Source organism: Gossypium arboreum, chromosome 12 (genome assembly GCF_025698485.1).
Source record: "Gossypium arboreum isolate Shixiya-1 chromosome 12, ASM2569848v2, whole genome shotgun sequence".
NCBI classification, from domain to species: Eukaryota; Viridiplantae; Streptophyta; class Magnoliopsida; order Malvales; family Malvaceae; genus Gossypium; species Gossypium arboreum.
Window position 1 is genome coordinate 8,539,700 of NC_069081.1, and position 20,678 is coordinate 8,560,377.

General features: G+C 36.7%; 2 non-coding genes across 2 annotated transcripts; both read right to left on the bottom strand.

The window, feature by feature from the left end:
- Positions 1-13,923: 13,923 nt before the first annotated feature.
- Positions 13,924-14,030, bottom strand: LOC128285912 (small nucleolar RNA R71). Its single transcript, XR_008276459.1, has one exon. It is a non-coding gene; the product is annotated as a small nucleolar RNA R71 (small nucleolar RNA).
- A 6,110-nt stretch (positions 14,031-20,140) lies between these two features.
- Positions 20,141-20,247, bottom strand: LOC128285936 (small nucleolar RNA R71). Its single transcript, XR_008276483.1, has one exon. It is a non-coding gene; the product is annotated as a small nucleolar RNA R71 (small nucleolar RNA).
- Positions 20,248-20,678: the final 431 nt, after the last annotated feature.

The window sequence follows — 20,678 nt, forward strand, 5'->3', positions numbered from 1 at the left end:
TCACTTCAGTCTTAAGTATTTGTTAGACCAACGACTTACGACATCTCCACAACAACATTGGATCGACAAGCTAATGGGGTTTGATTTAGAGTGGAATATAAAGCGGGGAAGTTGAGCAGTATGCAGATGCTTTATCTAGAAAAGACGAAGACTTACCACACCTCATGACTGTTTCATTCCCTCAAGTTGAAATTCTTAAAGCCATCAGACGAGTAATAGAAGCTTCCCCAGAATTATCACAACTCCAGCAAAGAATTCTACAAGGAGAGTTGGGGCCCGATTAGGTTGCACAAGATGGGTTGATTTTCTTCAAAGGGAGGTTGTACCTTTTACCTACCTCACCAATTATTCCCACTCTTATCTCCTCTATACATGCTATGGCACATGAAGGGGAATTGAAAACATTGCATCGTCTTCGCCAAGATTTTTTTTGGAAAGGAATGAAGCTTGCAACCTCAGAATTTGTGCAACATTGTTTAGTATACCAATGCCACAAATGGCAAAATTTACAGCCCGCAGGTTTACTTCAACCTCTTCCAATACCACAACATGTTTGGGCTGATATTTCTATGGATTTCGTGGAGAGTCTACCCAAAGTAAAAGGGAAATCGGTACTTATGGTGGTTGTGGATAGACTATCGAAGTACGCTCATTTTTTACCTTTGTCCCATCCATTTACTGCTATATCTGTTGCTACCGTCTTTTTTGCAGAGGTATTCCGACTTCATGGCTTGCCTGAATCCATAGTTTCGCATCGTGATAAAGTTTTCCTCACTTTGTTTTGGAAGGATTATTTCGTCAAAGTGGTTCTAAGCTCGCTTTTTCCTCAGCATGCCATCCCCAATCTGATGGTCAGACAGAGGTAGTTAACCGAACAATAGAAATGTACCTACGATGCCTCTCTAGTGATCGTCCACAACAGTGGGTCGATTGGGTTCCATGGGCTGAGTATTGCTACAACACCTCATATCACACTGCCCTAAAGGCCACTCCCTTCCAATTAGTATACGGTAGGGATCCACCTCGACTTCTCTCCTATTCAGCTGGTTCTACAAGGATTGAAGCTGTGGATAAGGCTCTACAAGATAGGGATGCACTTTTACACAATGCTCGGGATAGACTCTTGCAAGCTCAGCAATGAATGAAAGCCACTTATGATTTGGGGCACAGAGAGTTGAATTTTAAAGTCGGAGATTGGGTTTGGTTACGGCTTCAACAGTATCGACAATTGACGATAACTAAACAGAAGCATCACAAGTTATTGCCAAAATATTTTGGTCCTTTTAAAGTCTTGAACAAAATAGGATCAGTGGCCTATCAGCTTGAATTACCTACAGGCAGCAGAATACATGATGTATTTCATGTTTCTTTCCTCAAAGAATACACGGGACCTCAACCAGATGCGGTTGGAGACTTGCCCTTAGTATATGATGGCAAGGCCTTGCCTACTCCACAAGCTATTATTAATACCAGGCTTAATCGGGGTCGGCGGGAACTATTAGTGCAATGGGCAGGATGCCCTCAAGAAGATGCCACTTGGGAACCAATTGATAATTTTCGAGCAGCTTATCCTGAATTTGAGCTTGAGGACAAGCTCAACTCCGAGAGGGGGAGTAATGATATAGATGTTTTCATTGGAAAACAATATCAACGGAGGAATAGGAATTAGAATTCTACATTTATTTAATTTCTTTGGGAGTTTTAGTTTTACTAGGCTTTTTATTTCCTTATAAACTTTAAATTAGGAATTCTATTAGGACTTTAAATTAGGAATTAGATTAGATTTTCCTTTGTAATTAACACCTATAAAAAGGCGCCAATATGAAATAAAAGGGGTTTATTTTTATCACAAACGTTAGTTTGGGAAGAGGGTTCAGTCAAAGACGAATCTGCCTTTGAGTAACCATAGGTCGAAGCAAGGATACTTTCTCGTCAAGACCTGTGACTAGATCTTACGCCAAGGCGCATAACACATTATTTCTTAATTTTTTGAATTTCTTGTATTGGAAACATCTATCAATCCATGCAACTCTTCTCTTTTTTTCCTTTATATTTTCAATCTAATTTACCTAGAAATATTCTGCTGCAGTTGTTTGTTGACAAAAAAAAATCAATAAAACAAAATATTTCTTTAACAATATTTGGCATGTAAAATGTGTTGATTTAGGGATGTATAAGCAGATGTCTCATTATTTTGTACAAGATACAATTAGGAAATGTATATACATATGTAATTCAATGGCACAACACAAAGATAATTCAATGTATATACATATCGTTGGAGAATCAATTAGGTTGCTGAAATCTTGGCAGGCAGTTGATCTCTTCAGCTCTGGTACACCTGAAATGCCATTTTTCTGCAGCTATCAATAGATAACTATTAATATTTTTAACTTTTATGAAATTAAGGAACAGGAACTCCTACTCTTTATTTGGAACTTTTAGTATTTTTACACTTGAAAGTTCAAATCTGAAAACTAAACATAATGCATCTGAACAAGAGATTGAATATCGAAAGATGAACCATTTTTTTGTGGATCATTTCTCATGCATACACATCCAAACATCCGTAGTCAGGAAAGGCACATATGTAACAGATAAAAAAATGCCTATCATTGGATGTTCTTGCAATCGAGATATCAGGAAGCACTACAAAGCTCAATGATACTTGAGGCCACCGGTCATAGCTGATACAATGCCATTGCTGCTTCACCATCTTCATCTTTTTTTATTCCTTTTTTTTTGTCTTTTAGAGGTCAACGATTGTTGGCTTTTAAGACCCCATGGATTGGATCTATGGCTTGAGAGATGACTGTGCAATGGTGTCTTTTGTTTGGTCAAATTATATATATGGCCTTGTACTATTGCATTTTCTGTAGTATACTATGACGTTTTTAGGGAAAAATTAGGTGAATATGCCAATTTTCGAAAAAAAATTACGGAGTTCGGCCAATTTTTTAGAAAATTTGGGATACAAGCCGATTTCGCAGAGCGACGTTGTCACGTAACCAAACCAGAACCTTAGATCGTCTTTTGCCTCATTGTCGCCGGTGGTTAGAAGCCATGACTTGGGCAAGTCATTGACCGGTGGCCTTTGCAGCAACATTTTTAAGAAATCATTGGTTTCACTATGTTTAACATGCGGTTGAGGATGTGTCGAAGATGATGATCTCGTTTCACCAAATCTTGAACACGTTGGTGATCAAGTTGTATTTCTTTTTAGTTGAACACTAACTATCCTACACTATCTCTACATGTATCAACTCAAATAAATTAGCTTTAATATATGCAAATTAATCTAAACATAACTCAAATTAAATTAATTTATCAAATCAATTTGCAATGATTCAAATTAAATAAACTTTAATATAAGCAAATTAATGTAAAAATTCCACCACGTTTAACTTAGCCTCTCACAACTAATTAATTTAAATTTAACTCAACAAGTTATCTTCAGCTACACCAATTTCAATTTAATTATTTCTATTTAGCCCAATTATTATCGATATGCTTATACTAATTTACCTAAACCATCAAATTAAAAGTTAGACTAATTTAACAGAGAACAAAGAAAACAAAAGGTAGCTTATTTTTCTTATTTTTAAAAAAACATAATAAATAAAAAATATAAGACCCTTTTACCTGTCGTTTCGCCTTTTGTCACCGTCGGAGACCATCTCCGGCCCCGAATATCTCAGAGCCCACTAGGGTTCTACCAAGGGTTCAATGAGCGCGCAAGGCTGAGAGTTGTGTTTTTTTTTTTAAATTTAATTTTTTTATTTTTGAATTTTAGAAGGCATTAGCCTTCATATTTGGCTCCTAAGGGAATAAATAGGGCTAAAAAGTGATTTTTTTTGTAACTCCGGCCACCGGAGGTGACGACCGCCATCGTCGATGACCGATGGCCATGTCGAGGCAACGACGGCCCTGTGGCCTGACTTAAGGACACGATTAAAGAAAAAAATGGAAAGATGAGAATTTTTTTTTAAAAAAACGTAGGAGAGAAGTGAAATTTTTCAAAAAAATTTGGCGTTATAATGTAACAGCCCGATTTAGACCCTAGTCAGAATAGTGGTTTCGGGACGACAAATTTGAGTTAGAAATTTTTTTTAAATATTATTTTCCGTGTTTATAGTATGTGTTTAAGTATGTGTGAACGTATGAAAATTATATCATTTGTGTGCTTAATTTGCAGAAAGGACCTAATCGCGTAAAATGTAAAAGTAACCTTCTATTTGTTAAAGTGCTTAATTGTTATGTCTCTTTAAATGGGAGGTACTTATGTTGTTATTTGACCATTGAACTTGTGAGTGGACATTAATGGCCTTCATATAATGGTTTATTAATGTTTTAATGCAAGGGTAAAATAGTAAAATGTATATTAATGTTAATTAAATTTAAACAAAACATGAAATTAGTCCATTAATGTTTGTTCTTGCTGAAAATATCAAAGAAACAGCTTGCTAAGGTTTCGACACTCATCTTGGCTAATTAGGTATGTGAAATCGTGTAAGACCACGTCTGGGACGTTGGCATCGATTTGGTTTTTACGTGTAAGACCATATCTAGGACGTTGGCATCGTATTTGATTTCGTGTAAGACCCTGTCTGAGACAGTGGCATTGATATTTGATTATATGTAAGACCACGTCTAGGATGTCGGCATTGTATGAGCTTTTCGAGCTATCCATTTATCCTTATGATTCCGAACGGTTCAACGAGCATTTCGAGAAACAAATGAATATATTAGATGTGTATACGATTCAGGTATGTTCGAAATGTATACTATGTTTGAGTATAAAAGGTAAGTTATGTACAAGTGATGATATGTGATATAAGTATGAGAAAATATGCTATATGTGTCAATGAATTGGGAATATGTGAAATGCTTATGAATTATGTGGTTCGAGATAGTTTTTGGCTATGGAGTATATGTAATTTGATGATGCTTACATGTTTTGAATGATAAGTTTATTTGTATATGGCTTACTAAGCTTTTAAAATCTTACTTTGTGTGTTTTTAAACTATTTTATAGATATCGAAGCTACTGATAAACCATAATGTATACATATTTTTATCCCATGCTTGGCATATTTATGGATGATTTATCATTAGTTTTATTGAATTCGATGCTCCTAATCCTTTAATTTCATGTTTTATACTCAGGAGAGCATAGGAAAGTGAAAAGAGCAATAAACAAGCCAAAAACGGACAAAATAAGCTGATTTCAATGTTCCACGCGGCCTAAGCACTTCTACACGGGTAATCCACATGCCCATGTGTCATGGCCGTGGTGACTTCAACCAACTCAGAATTTCACATGGTCTGAGCACCCTCACACGGGCGTGTCACACGGTCGTGTCCCTATCGAGCCCAAGTCTAATTCTATTCGAAAAAGGCTAATTTTGGGCATTCCAAAGTCTATATAAACACCTTAGAAGAGGATCAAAAGGGGGCACAGAGAAGAGCAGGCAAAAAATACTCAAAGACAGCCATTGGAATCAGCTCAGAAGTAGGATTGACTTCAAGACTGAAGATCTCCATTCAAGTTCTACCGAAGTTTTTAGGTTTCTTTATGTTTTGTTGTTTTCCCAATTTTGAGATGTTTTCCTCCATCATTATGAACTACATTCCCTAAATACCTAGGGAAGATGAAACTTAAGACAAATCTTATTATCTTTTGAATTATTTGATAAATACTTGTTCTTATTCTTAATTATGTGTTCTTAATTTTTGTTTTAATATTTCAGGATATTAATTCAAGTCCGATGTGCTTATTTAGTAGAGCAAAAGTCACTGTTTAAGAGTAGATCTAGCATAATTAAGCGGAGTTGATTGTAATCCTAGAGATAGGACAACATAAATCGGACGGATTAGAGTCAAATCTAATAAGGGAATCCATAGATCAAGTTAATGCGACAATATGGGTTTTAATTAGAAAGAGATTTCAATTAATCAACCTAGAGTCAGTTGTTTTTAGCCTCAAGAGAGATATTAACATTAACTAGGGATTTCTACGGATTAAGTCAAGTGAATAAATCATCTAGTTCAGAAGTAGTAAGTGAAGTCTAGATGGATTCTTCCTTGGGTATTGTCTTCGCCATCAGTTTTCCAAAAGTATTTTCCAACTTTTATCTCTGTCGTGTTCTTAGTTAATTAAATAGTTAATCTTAGTTTAAAAACATCCCTTTAATTCTTAGGCTAGATAATAAAAATATAGTAATTACTAGTACTTTTAGTCCTTGTGGATACGATATTTTCGGTCTCACCATAACTATACTACTGTTCGATAGGTGCGGTTGCCTTAGTCGAAATTTTTAGTTTGTTTAGCGACCATCAAGTTTTTGGCGTCATTGTCGAGGACTAAGATATTAGGAATGCTTGAATTTTATTACTTTAGCCATTTTTTCTTATTTTTATTGCAAATTACTTTTTGTTTTAATTTAATTTTTACTTCTCTTCTAATCTCTCTGTTATTTGCTTCTGGCAGAAATCTCTAGTTTATGACTAGAAGGAACCCATCAAGACCGTTGCTATTTGACAATGAGATAGAAAGCACAGCTCACAGAAATTAAAGAGAAATAAGGCGAAGCCTATAGTATATAAAAGAAGAGCAAAAAGACGTGACTGATATACCGGAAGAGATGACAGACAATCCGAATAATCCGCTACCTCCTGTAGTTGCTGCAAATCCAGTAAATCAGAATCCTGCTCATCGTACTATGTATGATTATGCTAAGCCTACTTTAACAGGAACTGAATTGAGTATTGTTAGACCTGCTGTTTCTGCAAATAATTTTGAACTGAAACATAACACGATTCAAATGATACAATAGTTTGTTCAGTTTGATGGTTTGCAGGACGAGGATCCAAACACTCATTTAGCAAACTTTTTGGAATTCTATGACACATTTAAGATCAATGGCATTTCTGACGATGTCATTCACCTTCGATTGTTTCCCTTTTCATTACGGAATAAGGCTAAACAGTGGTTGAACTCGTTACCCTGAGGGTCAATCAGTACTTGGGAACAAATGACCAAAAAAATTTTGCTTAAATATTTTCCGCCGGCTAAAACGGCTGAATTGAGCAATGATATCTCTTCTTTTGTGTAGATGGATTTAAAAACACTTTATGATGCATGGGTTACCTTTATGGTTACAGGTTCAGATCTTCTACAACGGTGTGAACCCCGCAACAAGGCAACTAATTGATGCAGCCGCCCGGTGGAACCTTGAACAACAAAACACCTGAAGAGGCTTACGAATTTATTAAAGAGATGTTTGATAAACGCCAAATGATACATGTTTTTACGCCAAATACTTAGCATATTTATGGATGTTTACTACTAGATTTGTGGATTTTGGTGCTTTTAATCTGATTATTTCATGTTTTGTACCCAGGAGAGCACCAAGAGTCAAAATGAGCCAAAAATGAGCTAAAAAAGGGACAAAACGGACCAAATCGAGAAGACTCACACGGCCTAAGCCTTGCCACACGGGCAGCTCACACGCCCGTGCCTTTCGAGGGTGTCAACCAAGGTGTACACGACTCACACGGCCTGGCTATTGAGCCTACATGGCCGTGGCAATTTAACGGATCGCACACGGCCTAGCAACCATGTCACACGGCTGTGGCACACGAGCATGTCCCTTTTTTCAAGGAGTTGTATTCTACACGGAAAAAGGATACTTAGGGGGAAGAAAGCCAATCAAAAGCCTATATAAACACCTTAAGTATGACCTAGAAAGAGGGCTATCCAGAACTTTTCTGTAACACAGAACCACACGTCGGGAATTACTTGAAGTAAGCCAGACGATCCATCTCAAAAGCCGAAGCTACTCCAAGACTGAAGATCTCTCTCAGAATTTTTTCAGGGGTTTTAGAGTTTTCTTTATGTTTTGTTATTTTCATACTTTTAAGATGTACTCTTATTTTACTATGAACTAAACCCTTTAGATACCTAAGGGGGATAAAACCTATGATGGATCTTGTTATTATTATCTGAACTGTATGATAAATACTTGATTTGTTCTTAATTATGTGTTCTTAATGCTTGAGTTAATATTTCGGGTATTAATTCATGATTTGATATGCTTATGCAGAGGAGGAATAGACCCTGCCTAAGAGTAAATTTGGCATAATTAAGCAGAGTTGATCGAACGCCTAGAAATAGGGTTACGAGATTTTTTCGAATTAGGGTGAAACCTAATAAGGGGATCCATAGATCGAGATAATGCAACCCTAGAGTGTTAATTAGAGAAAAGTCTCGGTTATTCAATCTAGGGATTAGATGTTATTAGTCTTGAATAGGGATAATAACTTAACTTAGGGAACTCTGTGGAACAAGTCAAGTGAATAAATCATCCGGTTGAGAGTCAGATAACAAGTGAAATCTAGGTGGATTCCTCTTTGGGTGTCGTCTTTATTAATTGCTTCTCTTCAAGTCTTTTTCCAAATTCTCTCTTCGCTTTAATTAAATTAGTTAATTATTTTAGATACTTAGTTTAATAAACAAACCCTTTTATTCTTAGGCTATATAATAAAAAGATAGTTATTACTAGTACTTTTGGTTCTCTTGGGTACGATATCCCGATCTTGCCATTACTATACTATTGTTTGATAGGTGCGCTTGCCTCTTTGTCGTGATAATAGTTAGTCTAGGTTTGATCTTCATTATAAATATTTATTACTTGTTACGAATCACTGTGATTAATGTCACTAAACAACTATTAGTGCCAAGTCATGAGAACGAAGCCGACAAAAGCAGCAGGTGTTTTCAACCTCGATGCAGTCACTATGCTATCTAACCAGGTAGAACTATTGAATAAAAAGATTGATGGTTTGTATGATTCTACTCAAGTACATCCAGTGATGAGGTGTGATTCAAATGGAGGAGGGATGTACAAAATAGACTATCCATCCTTCAACCCTAGCACCGAGAGAGAACAAGTCCCCTATATGGGTAACAATTCTAGACCTCAAAATAACCCTTACACTAACACTTATACTGCAGGTTGGAGGAACCATCCCAATTTTTCGTGTGGTGGTCAAGGGAATCAAAGGCCACAACACCCTCCAGGTTTTCAACAACCACCGTACCAATAGGAAAAAAAGCCGAACCTTGAGGAGATGCTTACAAAATTTATCTCGGTTTCAGAATCTCATTTTTAGAATACCGAGACAGCACTTAAAAATCAGCAAGCGTCAATTCAAGGGCTTGAAACTCAAATAGATTAGCTTGTTATGTTGATCTCTGAACGACCGCAAGGTGGCTTGCCCAGTAATACAAAAACTAACCCAAGGGAGCAACTCCATGCCATCACTGTGCGCGACAAATAAGGGTTAGCTGAATCTAAATCTGAAACGAGGTAAGGAGCTGTTGTAAGCAATGGTAAGGTTGAGGTGAGTCATGGTATACAAAAATCGATAAGCAAAAAATATAGACCTTGTGTGCCATACCCCAATGCGGCAAGGAAAGACCACACAGACAAACAATTCAGAATTCCTTAAACTACTTAAAAAATTACATATTAACTTACCATTTATTGAAGCTCTTTCACAGATGCCCAACGCAGTTAAATATTTAAAGGAGGTTTTAGCAAACAAACAAAAGTTAGATAATCATCGCATGTAGAGTTAAATGTAGTTTGCTCAGCTATTTTGCAAAACAAGCTACCCAACAAACTGAAAGATCTAGGGAGTCTTACAATTCCTTGTCTAATTGGTAGTTTGAATGTTAATAATGCTTTAGCTGATTTAAGGGCAAGTATTAATGTCATGCACTACAAGATGTTTAAGTAGCTAGGACTAGGGAAACCCAAACAAACTAGGATAAGCATACAATTAGATGATAAAACTATTAGATTTCCTTGGGGTATCGTTAAAGATGTACTTGTTAAAATTGACAAATTCATATTCCCAGTCGATTTCGTTGTCTTAGACATGGATGAGGACAGTGACGTACCCTTAATTCTAGGCAGGCCCTTTTTAGCAACTGCTAGATCTATCATTGATGTTGGAGCAGGTGAACTCACACTTCGGGTAGGCGATGACATGATTAAACTCTAAGCTCATGATTTTGACAGAAAGACTAGTGATCGAGATGATTACACAAGTTCTTTTAATGTGAGTAACCTTGTTGTTCAACCCTCTTTGTAGGAAAAGCTTTCAAGAAGTACAAATGAACCACATTCCAGTCCATGTAGTGACAAGACTATCCATGAAGAGCGAAGGCTATAGATCGAGGAACTAGATGAATGGCGAACATAGGTTAAGGAGAAACCGAGAATACACGATGAATCAAGGCAGTGCCATGACAAACTTAAAGGTGAATCGAATCAAATTAAGGTTGGAGACAAAGTACTGTTGGATGAAGCAAATCCTCGTATTGCCATTTCTGAACCTAATGGAGCAATACCTTTTGCGGTACTCAATGTTTTCCCATCTGGTACAGTCGAGGTAACTCATTCCAAATTCGGCACTTTTAAGTTAAATAGTACTTGTCTAAAATCTTATTTTGATAAGATTGATAGCAGGAATGAGGAGTTTCAACTCCTCAAACCACCATAACCGTGCAAATATGAGGTGAGTCGAGCTTAGACTTTAAATAAGCGTTTCTCAAGAGGCAACCCGAGCACTAACACTACTAAACTATTTATTTTATCTATTTTTTCATGTTTTTTATGCAGGAATGGTGACCCATACGGCCTAGACACATCGGCGTGTCCTTGTCCATGTGGAAACAGGGCTGAAATTTTCAACAAACTGACATGCACATGGCCTACGATAAATCCACACGACCGTGGGAAGTACACGGCCTGGACACACGAGCGTGTCCTAGGCCGTGTAAAACCTGAAGCTTAATTTTTCAAATTTTAGCAAGTTAGAGAGTAACACGTGTAAGGCCCACAGCTGTGTACAAGACACAGCCGATCCACATGGTCATGTGGTAGGTTATACAGGCATGTGGACGAGCCACACGGGCGTGGGAGAAGCGAAAAACATAGAGCGCAACCGTGTGACATGGCCGTGTGAACCATACGGCAAGGACACACGGGCGTGTCCTAGGCCATGTGACAATTGGGCTTTTAATTCCTCGATGAACACGTGCTGGAAGTCGACCCACACGGGCGTGTGACATAGTCGTGTGGCCCAACTCGGATCGTTACACGACCGTGTCCCTTTTAACCCCAAACCCTAAAGTATTAGTTTATTTTTGTCTTCTTCTTCAAGTTTTCCCTACCCAGCCGCCGATCACTTCTCCTCCGGCCACCAACTGTACCAACACACCCTTTCCCCCTTTGCTTTCCCTTCTCTTTCCCCTTGTCACCCAAATCCCCCTCTCCTCCCATCAAATCTTCATCTTTTCTTTATTTCCTTCTATTTTCCCCTATCCATGTCCCTTCATTGCCCTCATCCTCCTTTCCTTCCATTACCAACAGCCTCGATTCCCATTCTGTCGCACGGCCCTCCCCTCTTTAACCACCATGTTCCCATCGATTCTCCGAGCTCCGGTCACCACCGTTGGTTCTTCTTTCATTTATTTTCTTTATTTTCTTTATTTTATTTATTTTATTTTACTTTATTTTAGTTTAATTCTTTTGTTTGAATTCTTGAAATTTCTTATTGATTACTTTTCTTACTTTAGTCTCATGGTTCTTACCTGTATTATTATTTCATTTTTTTTTAGGAACAGTATGGGGTTATGCTTAATTCATTATTTTGTCATGATGCTTCTTGCTATGTGTTCTCTTCATTCAGAATTTTTATTACTCTGATGGTCTTATAGATTGGTTATCTCTTTATTATTTACATCTTTCATATGTACATTAATTTGTCCCTGTTAGTTCAGCATATTAATTTTTCTGCTATCGTGGTTGATTAGTTTAGTAAGATGATTATTGATAAACCATAATTTATACATATTTTTACCCTGCTTGGCATATTTACGAATGATTTTTCCTTCGTTTAAGTGAATTTGATGCTCCTAATCCTTTAATTTCATGTTTTACACTCAGGAGAGCTTAGAATAGCAAAAAAAGCAAGAAACGGGCCAAAAATGGACAAATTGGCCTTAAAACAATGTTTCACACGGCCTAGGCACTTCCACACGGGTAAACCACATGCCCGTGTGTCATGGCCATGTCGACATTAATCCATGTCAGAATTGCACACGGTTTGAGAACTTGCACACGGGCGTGGCACACGGCCGTGTCCCTGTCGAGCCCAAGTCTAGTTCTACTCTAAAAAGGCCACTTTTGAGGGTTTGGAAGCATTCTAAAGCCTATATAAACAACCTAGAAGAGGATTAGAGGGGACACGTAGAGTTGGAGGTAGAAAATATTCGAGAATAGCCATCGGAATCACCTCGGAGCCAGGATCCACATTAGGACTGAAGATTTCCATCCAATTTCCTAAAAGTTCTTTGGGTTTCCTTATGTTTCATTGTTTTCCATACTTTGAGATGTTTTCCATTATTATTATGAACTAAACTCCCTAAAATACCTAAGGGAGATGAAACTTAAGACGAATCTTATTATTATTTGATTTATATGATAAATACTTATTCTTATTCTTAATTGTAAGTCTTAATTCTTGCTTTAATATTCTAGGATATTAATTCAGGTTTTTGATGTGCTTATTCAGTGGAGGAAAAGCCCCTGTTTAAGAATATATCATTCATAATTAAGTAGAGTTGCATGCAATCCTAGAGATAGGACAACATAAATCTGTCGGATTAGAGTCAAATCTAATAAGGAATCCATAGATCGAGTTAATGCGATAATAGGGGTTTTAATTAGAAAGAGATTTCAATTAATCAACCTAGAGTCAGTTGTTTTTAGTCTCGAAAGGGATATTAACATAAATCAGGGATTTCTACGGAATAAGTCAAGTGAATAAATCGTCTAAGTCAAAGGTAATAAGTGAAGTCTAGGTGGATTCTTTCTTGGGTATTGTCTTCTCAATCAGTTTTTCAAAAGTATTTTCCAACTTTAATCACTGTCGTTACTTTAGTTAATTAGATAGATAAAACATTCTCTTAAATTTTAGGCTAGATAATAAAAAGATAGAAATTACTAGTACTTTTAGTCCTCGTGGATACGATAATTTCGGTCTCACCATTACTATACTACTGTTCGATAGGTGCGCTTGCCTTAAGTCAAATTTTTAATTAGTTTCACGACCATTAAGTTTTTGGCACTGTTGCCGGGGACTAAGATATTGAGAATGCTTAATTTTTATTACTTTATCCATTTTTATTTTGATTGCAATTTAGTTTTATTTTTTCTTAAATTACTAAATTTTCTTTTATTTAATTCTGGCAGGTTTTTATAGTTTATGACTAGAAGAAACCCGTCAGGACCCTTACTTTTTGATAGTGAGATTGAAAGCATAGCTCACAGAAATCGAAGAGAGATAAGGTGAAGCCTACGATACATAGAGGAATGGCAAGAGGACGATATTCAAACCACAACCGAGGAGATGGCTGATAATCAAATTAATCTGTTACCTCCTGTAGTTGCTGCAAACCCAGTAAATCAGGATCCTGCTCCTCGTACTATGTATGATTATGCTAAACCTACTGTAACAGGAGCGGATTCGAGTATAGTTAGACCTGCTATTGCTTCAAATAATTTTGAACTGAAACCTAACACAACTCAAATGATACAACAGTTTGTTCAGTTTGATGGTTTGCAGGACGAGGATCCAAACACTCATTTAGCAAATTTTATGGAATTCTGCGACACTTTTAAGATCAATGGCATTTTTGATGATGCTATACACCTTCGGTTGTTTCCATTCTCATTGAGGAACAAAGCTAAACAGTGTTTGAACTCGTTACCATGAGGTTCAATCACCACTTGGGAACAAATGACTGAAGAATTTTTACTAAAATATTTTTTGTCGGCTAAAATGGCTAAATTAAGGAATGATATTTCTTCTTTTGTGCAGATGGATTTAGAAACTCTTTATGATGCATCGGAGAGATACAAGGACCCATTAAGAAGGTGTCCTCACCATGGTTTACCCCTTTGGCTACAAGTTCAAACTTTCCACAACGGTTTGAATCCCTTAACTAGACAGATGATTGACGCAGCTGCTGGTGGGACTATTAATATTAAGACACCTGAAGAGGCTTATGAGTTTATAGAAGAGATATCACTGAATAACTATTAGTGGCAAGTTATAAGGACAAAGCCAACAAAAGCAACCGGCATTTTTAACGTCGATTCAGTTACTATGCTCTCTAATTAGGTAGAACTTTTGATTAGAAAATTTGATGGTTTACTTGGCTCCTCATAAGTTCATCTAGCAATGCAGTGCGATGCAAGTGGAGGTGGAATAAGCAATTTAGACTATCCATCATACTGCCCTACCATGGAGAATGAGCAAATGAACTATATGGGTAATAATCCCCAACCTCAAAATAATACTTATAGTAACACTTACAATGCAGGTTGGAGGAACCACCCAAATTTTTCATGGGAAGGCCAAGGAAATCAAAGACCACCGCCTCCTCCAAGCTTCTAACAACAACCGTACCAACTAGAGAAAAAGCCGAACCTTGAAGAGATGGTGACAAAATTTATCTCAGTAGCGAAAACTCATTTTCAGAATACTGAAACCGCACTTAAAAATCAACAAGCATCAATTTATGGACTCGAGAATCAAATAGGACAACTAGCCAAGATGATTTCAGAGAGACCACCAGGTAGCCTACCTGATAATGCCGAACCTAACCCAAAAGAGCATGTGAAAGTAGTACATTAAGGAGTGGGAAGGTGCTAGTTGAATCTGAAAAAAAGCTGCAATCAGAAGCTGACAAAAAAGAAAGTAAGGAGGAAAAACCTGAAGACAATAAAAAACCGGTGTTAAGGGAATATAAACCACCAATCCCATACCCAGGAAAGTTGAAGAAAGACCGCATGGATGCACAATTTGGTAAATTCCTTAAACTTTTTAAACAATTACATATTAATTTACCTTTTGTTGAAGCTATCTCGCAAATGCCTACATATGCAAAATTTTTAAAGGAGCTTCTAACAAATAAAAGGAAGTTTGAGGATTTATCTACAGTGAAACTCAACGAGGAATGCTCAGCTATACTCCAAAATAAACTGCCAACCAAACTGAAAGATTCAGGAAGTTTTACTATTCCCTGTTTAATTGGTAGTTTAAATGTTGAGAAGGCACTAGCTGATTTAGGTGCTAGCATTAATTTGATGCCATATAAAATGTTTAAACAACTTGGTCTTGGGGAACCAAAACCCACTAGGATGAGTATTCAACTAGCTGATAGATCTGTTAAATATCCTAGAGGTATTATAGAGAAAGTACTTGTAAAAATAGATAAATTTATATTCCCTGTTGATTTTGTTGTGCTTGACATGGATGAAGATGTCGAGGTGCCTTTAATTTTAGGTCGTCTATTTTTAGCCACTGCTAGGGCTGTTATTGATGTAGGTGATGGTAAACTTGTGTTTCGAGTAGGTGACAAAGAGATTATATTCAAAATCTATGATGCTATGAGATTTTCTAAGGAATAGGATGACTCATGTTATTTTATTGACTCTATTGATCATGCTACTCAAGACTCTTTACAGGAAATCATACATAAGGACGCGTTGGAACTGTGACTTGTCCAAGGAGAGGAGGAAAATGATGATGATTCTGAGATAGGTAAGATAAAAGCTTAAATAAATTCCAATGAACCTTCATTGAGACAGAGTATTGAGGTAAACAATGAATTAAAATTAAAACCCTCTGTTGAAGAACCACCTAAATTAGAATTAAAGCAATTACCAGATCACTTGGAATACGCATTTCTTGGAGATAATTCCACATTACCAGACATTATTGCTTCAGATTTACAGCCAACCAAAAAAGATGAGTTACTCAAAGTTTTAAAGGAGCATAGAAGAGTCATAGCTTGGAAGATTTCTGACATAAGAAGGATTAACCCTTCTTTTTGCACACATAAAATCTTAATGGAAGATGAATTCAAACCCTGTGTGCAAGCGCAAAGACGATTGAAACCTAACATGAAAGAAGTTGTAAAAGCTGAGGTAATTAAACTTTTAGATGCTGGAATTATTTATCCTATCTCTGACAATTCCTTGTTGAGTCCTGTGCAAGTTGTTCCTAAGAAAAGAGGCATGACTGTCGTGACCTATGAGAAGAATGAATTAATTCCAACATGAACAGTCACAGGATGGAGAGTCTACATTGACTATAGAAAATTGAACGATGCCACAAGAAAAGATCACTTTCCCCTACCATTCATTGATCAGATGTTTAAAAGATTATCTGGACATATGTATTATTGCTTCCTAGATGGACTCTCCGGTTATTTACAAATCCCAATAGCTCTTGAGGACCAAGAGAAAATGACATTCAGATGTCCATACGGTATGTTTTCTTATCAACGAATGCCTTTTGGATTATGTAATGCTCCTGCTACTTTCCAGCGATGCATGTTGGCCATTTTTTATGAACTCGTGGAGGACATTATGGAGGTATTCATGGATGACTTCTCGGTATTCAGTAATTCTTTCCACCTCTACCTTAAAAATTTTAAACAAGTTTTGACTAGATGTGAGAAAACAAATCTTGTCCTGAATTGGGAAAAATGTCACTTCATGGTTCGTGAAGGGATTGTGTTAGGCCACAAAATTTCTAACAAGAGAATCGAGGTTGATAAAGTAAAGGTTGAAACTATTGAAAAATTACCCCTCCTAATACAGTTAAGGCTATTCATAGTTTTTTAGGTCATGCTGGATTTTATAGACGATTTATTAAAGACTTTTCTAAAATAGCTAATCCTTTAACGAATTTGCTAGAGAAAGACGTACCCTTCAATTTCAGTATTTTCCAAAAGTATTTTCCAACTCTTATCTGTGTCCTATTTTTAGTTAATTAAATAGTTAATCTTAGTTTAAAAACATCCCTTTAATTCTTGGGCTAGATAATAAAAAGATAGTAATTACTAGTACTTTTAGTACTTGTGGATACGATATTTCTGGTCTCACCATAACTATACTATTGTTTGATAGGTGCGCTTGCCTTAGTCAAAAGTTTTAGTTTGTTTAGAGACCATCAGCTACCGGGAGTTCAGGGATCGTCGAAGATCGTTATCACACTATAGAACCTTATTTTGGTACCTTTTGACATTGTGAATATAAAAGTATGGCGTGTATAGGCTAAAAGAATTTGGATATATTTTGTAATGTATATATCATGCCATGTGATATGGCTAGTTTTTGTTTCAACTTATGGTTTGATTTTGATATATGATATGTGATGCAAATGTGCCATTATGATGTGCTCTTGGTTGGCCAAAAGAAATGGTCAATTTAGTAAGTTTTGGTATATTTTTAGATTATGGAATGACATGAATTGTTATGTGTTATAAACATGAGATTGGTTGATAATGATATGACATGAATGTTGAATATTTTGATTGTGAAATGGTTGAAAATTTGATGTGCAATTTGGCTTTGTAAATAGCCTATTTTTACCTACACGAGCAGGGACACGGGCGTGTGTCTCAGCCGTGTTGCTCAATGGCCATTTTGAAATGAGCCTGGGCAAACCACACAGTCGCACACACAGGCGTGTGCTAAGCCGTGTGGCCAAGTCAGTTTTGAGCACGGGCTAGACACACGGACGTGAGACTGGCCATGTGAACCAAGTCAGTAGCCTCCCTAATTTTCACACGGCCTAACACACAGGCGTGTCATGTGGCACTGTTTTTCCACAGCCTAGACACACTGGCATGTCTAATGTCGTGTGAGGCACACCGCCTGCTTACACGGGCGTGTGACCTGTATAACTTTGAAAGATGTTTAAGTTTCAAAAATTTTTGTATGAGCTCGGTTTAGTCCCGACCACTTTCTAAAGCATGTTTAAGGTCTCGTTGACCTATGAAAGGGACTTTGTATTGTTGTGTGACTTTAATGTTGTGATGATTATGAAATATTTGTGAAATGTTTCGATATGTTCAGTAATGCCTTTAACCCTATTTCAGCAACGGATACGAGTTAGGGGTGTTACATATAAGGCCTCTGATAAACCGTATATATATACATAATTTTACCCCATGCTTGACATATTTATGAATGATTTCTCCTTCGTTTTAATAGATTTGATGCTCCTAATCCTTTAATTTCATGTTTTATACTCAGAAGAGCCTAGGATTGCAAAAAGAGAGAGAAACGGGCCAAAATCGAAAAAAATGGGTCAATGTTGGAAATCAACACAACCTGGACTTCCTCACAAGGGTAGACCACACGCTTGTGTCTATTTAGCAAACTTTAATATGGCCCAAGCCACCCCACACGGATGTGTAACACGGGTGTGTCCCTGTCGGGCCCAAGTCTAGTTTTATTCAAAAAAAGGCTAATTTTTAGGGCTTTGAAGGATTTTAAAGTCTATATAAACACCCTAGAAGAATACCTAAGGGGGGAAAGCACCTAGAGGCAAACACACAGAGTAGGAGGCAAGGAATTACTCGAAGAAAGACGATTGATCCATCTCAGAAGCTGGATTCTCCTTCAAGACTGAATATCTCCCTTCAATTTCCTTCAGGGGTTTTTGAGTTTCTTTATGTTTTGTTATTATTCTTCTGAGATGTTGTCTTTTACACATATGAACTAAATCCCCTAAATACCTAAGGGGGATGAAACCTAAGACGGATTTTGTTACAATTTTCTGAATTATATGATAAATACTTAATTTGTTCTTGATTATGTGTTCTTAATTCTTGCTTTAATATTTCAGGATATTAATTCAAGTATTGATGTGCTTATTCAGAGGAGAAAAAGTCTCTGTCTAAGAGTAGATCTAGCATAATTAAGCGGAGTTGATTGCACCCCTAGACATAGGATGACATAAATCTGTCAGATTAGGGTCAAACCTAATAAAGGAATCTATAAGTCGAGTTAATGCAACATTAGGGATTTTAATTAGAAAGAGATTTCAATTAATCAACCTAGGGTTAGGAGTTGTTAATCTCAAGAGAGATAATAATATAAAATAGGGATTTCTAAGAATCAAGTCAAGTGAATAAATCGTCTAGTTCAGAGTCAAATAACAAGTGAAGTCTAGGTAGATTCTTCCTTGGGTATTGTCTAAATCAATCAGTTTCCCCAAAAGTATTTCCCCAGTTTACTTCCTGTGCATTCTTAGTTTAGTTAATTAGTTTAGATAAAGCAAATCCCCTTATCTTTAGGCTAGATAATAAAAAGAAGATTAATACTAGTACTTTTAGTTCCTGTGGGTTCGACATTCCAATCCTGCTATAAGCTATACTACTGTTCGATAGGTGCGCTTGCCTTTATCGTGATAATAGTTAGTTTTCAAGTACGATCAATCATAAATATAAAACTTATCACGCACATCAAGTTTTTGGCACCATTCCCGGGGAACTAAGATATTAGGAACGCTTAATTTTTATTACTTTAGCCATTTATTTTATTGCAATTTAATTTTTATTTTAATTTTGTTTATATCAGTAAAGTTTCTTTTATTTACTTCTGGTAGGTTTTTATAGTTTATGACTAGAAGAAACCTATCAGGACCTCTACTTTTTGATAGTAAGATTGAAAGCACAGCTCGGAAGAATCGAAGAGAGATACGGCAAAGCCTACGATACATAGAGAAAGGGCAAGAGGACGATATTCAAACCACAACTGAGGAGATGGCTGATAATCATAATAATCCGTTACCTCCTGTGGCTATTGCAAACCCTATAAATCAGGATCCTACTCCTCATACTATGTATGATTATGCTAAACATACTTTAACAGGAGCTGAATCGAGTATAGTTAGACTTGCTATTGCTGCAAATAATTTTGAACTGAAACCTAACACGATTCAAATGATACAATAGTTTGTTCAGTTTGATGGTTTGCAGGATGAGGATCCAAACAATTATTTAGCGAATTTTCTGGAACTCTGTGACACTTTTAAAATCAATGGCATTTCTGACGATGTCATTCACCTTCGGTTGTTTCCCTTTTCATTAAGGAATAAGGCTAAACAGTGGTTGAACTCATTACCACAAGGGTCAATCACTACTTGGGAACAAATGACCAAAAAATTTTTACTAAAATATTTTTCACCGACTAAAATAGATAAATTAAAGAATGATATTTCTTCTTTTTTGTAGATGGATTTAGAAACACTCTATGATGCATGGGAGAGATACAAGGATCTATTGAGAAGGTGCCCTCACCATGGGTTACCACTTTGGCTACAGGTGCAAACTTTTCACAATGGCCTGAATCCTTCGACTAGCCAGATGATTGATGCAGCTGCTGATGGGACTATCAATAATAAGACACCTGAAGAGGCTTGTGCATTTGTATAAAAGATGTCACTAAATAATTATTAGTGGCAAGTCATGAGGACAAAGCCGACGCAAGAGGTCGGCCCTTTTAACGTCTCTTCGGTCACTATGCTCTCTAATCAGGTAGAACTTTTGAATAGAAAAATTGATGGTTTACTTGGTTCTTCACAGGTTCATCCAGTGATGAGGTGCGATTCAAATGGACGAGGAGTACACTCAGAATATCAATCCTTCAACCCTAGCACCGAGGAGGAACAAGTTCAATATATGGGTAACAATAATGCTAGACCTCAAAATAACCCATACAGTAACACTTATAATGCAG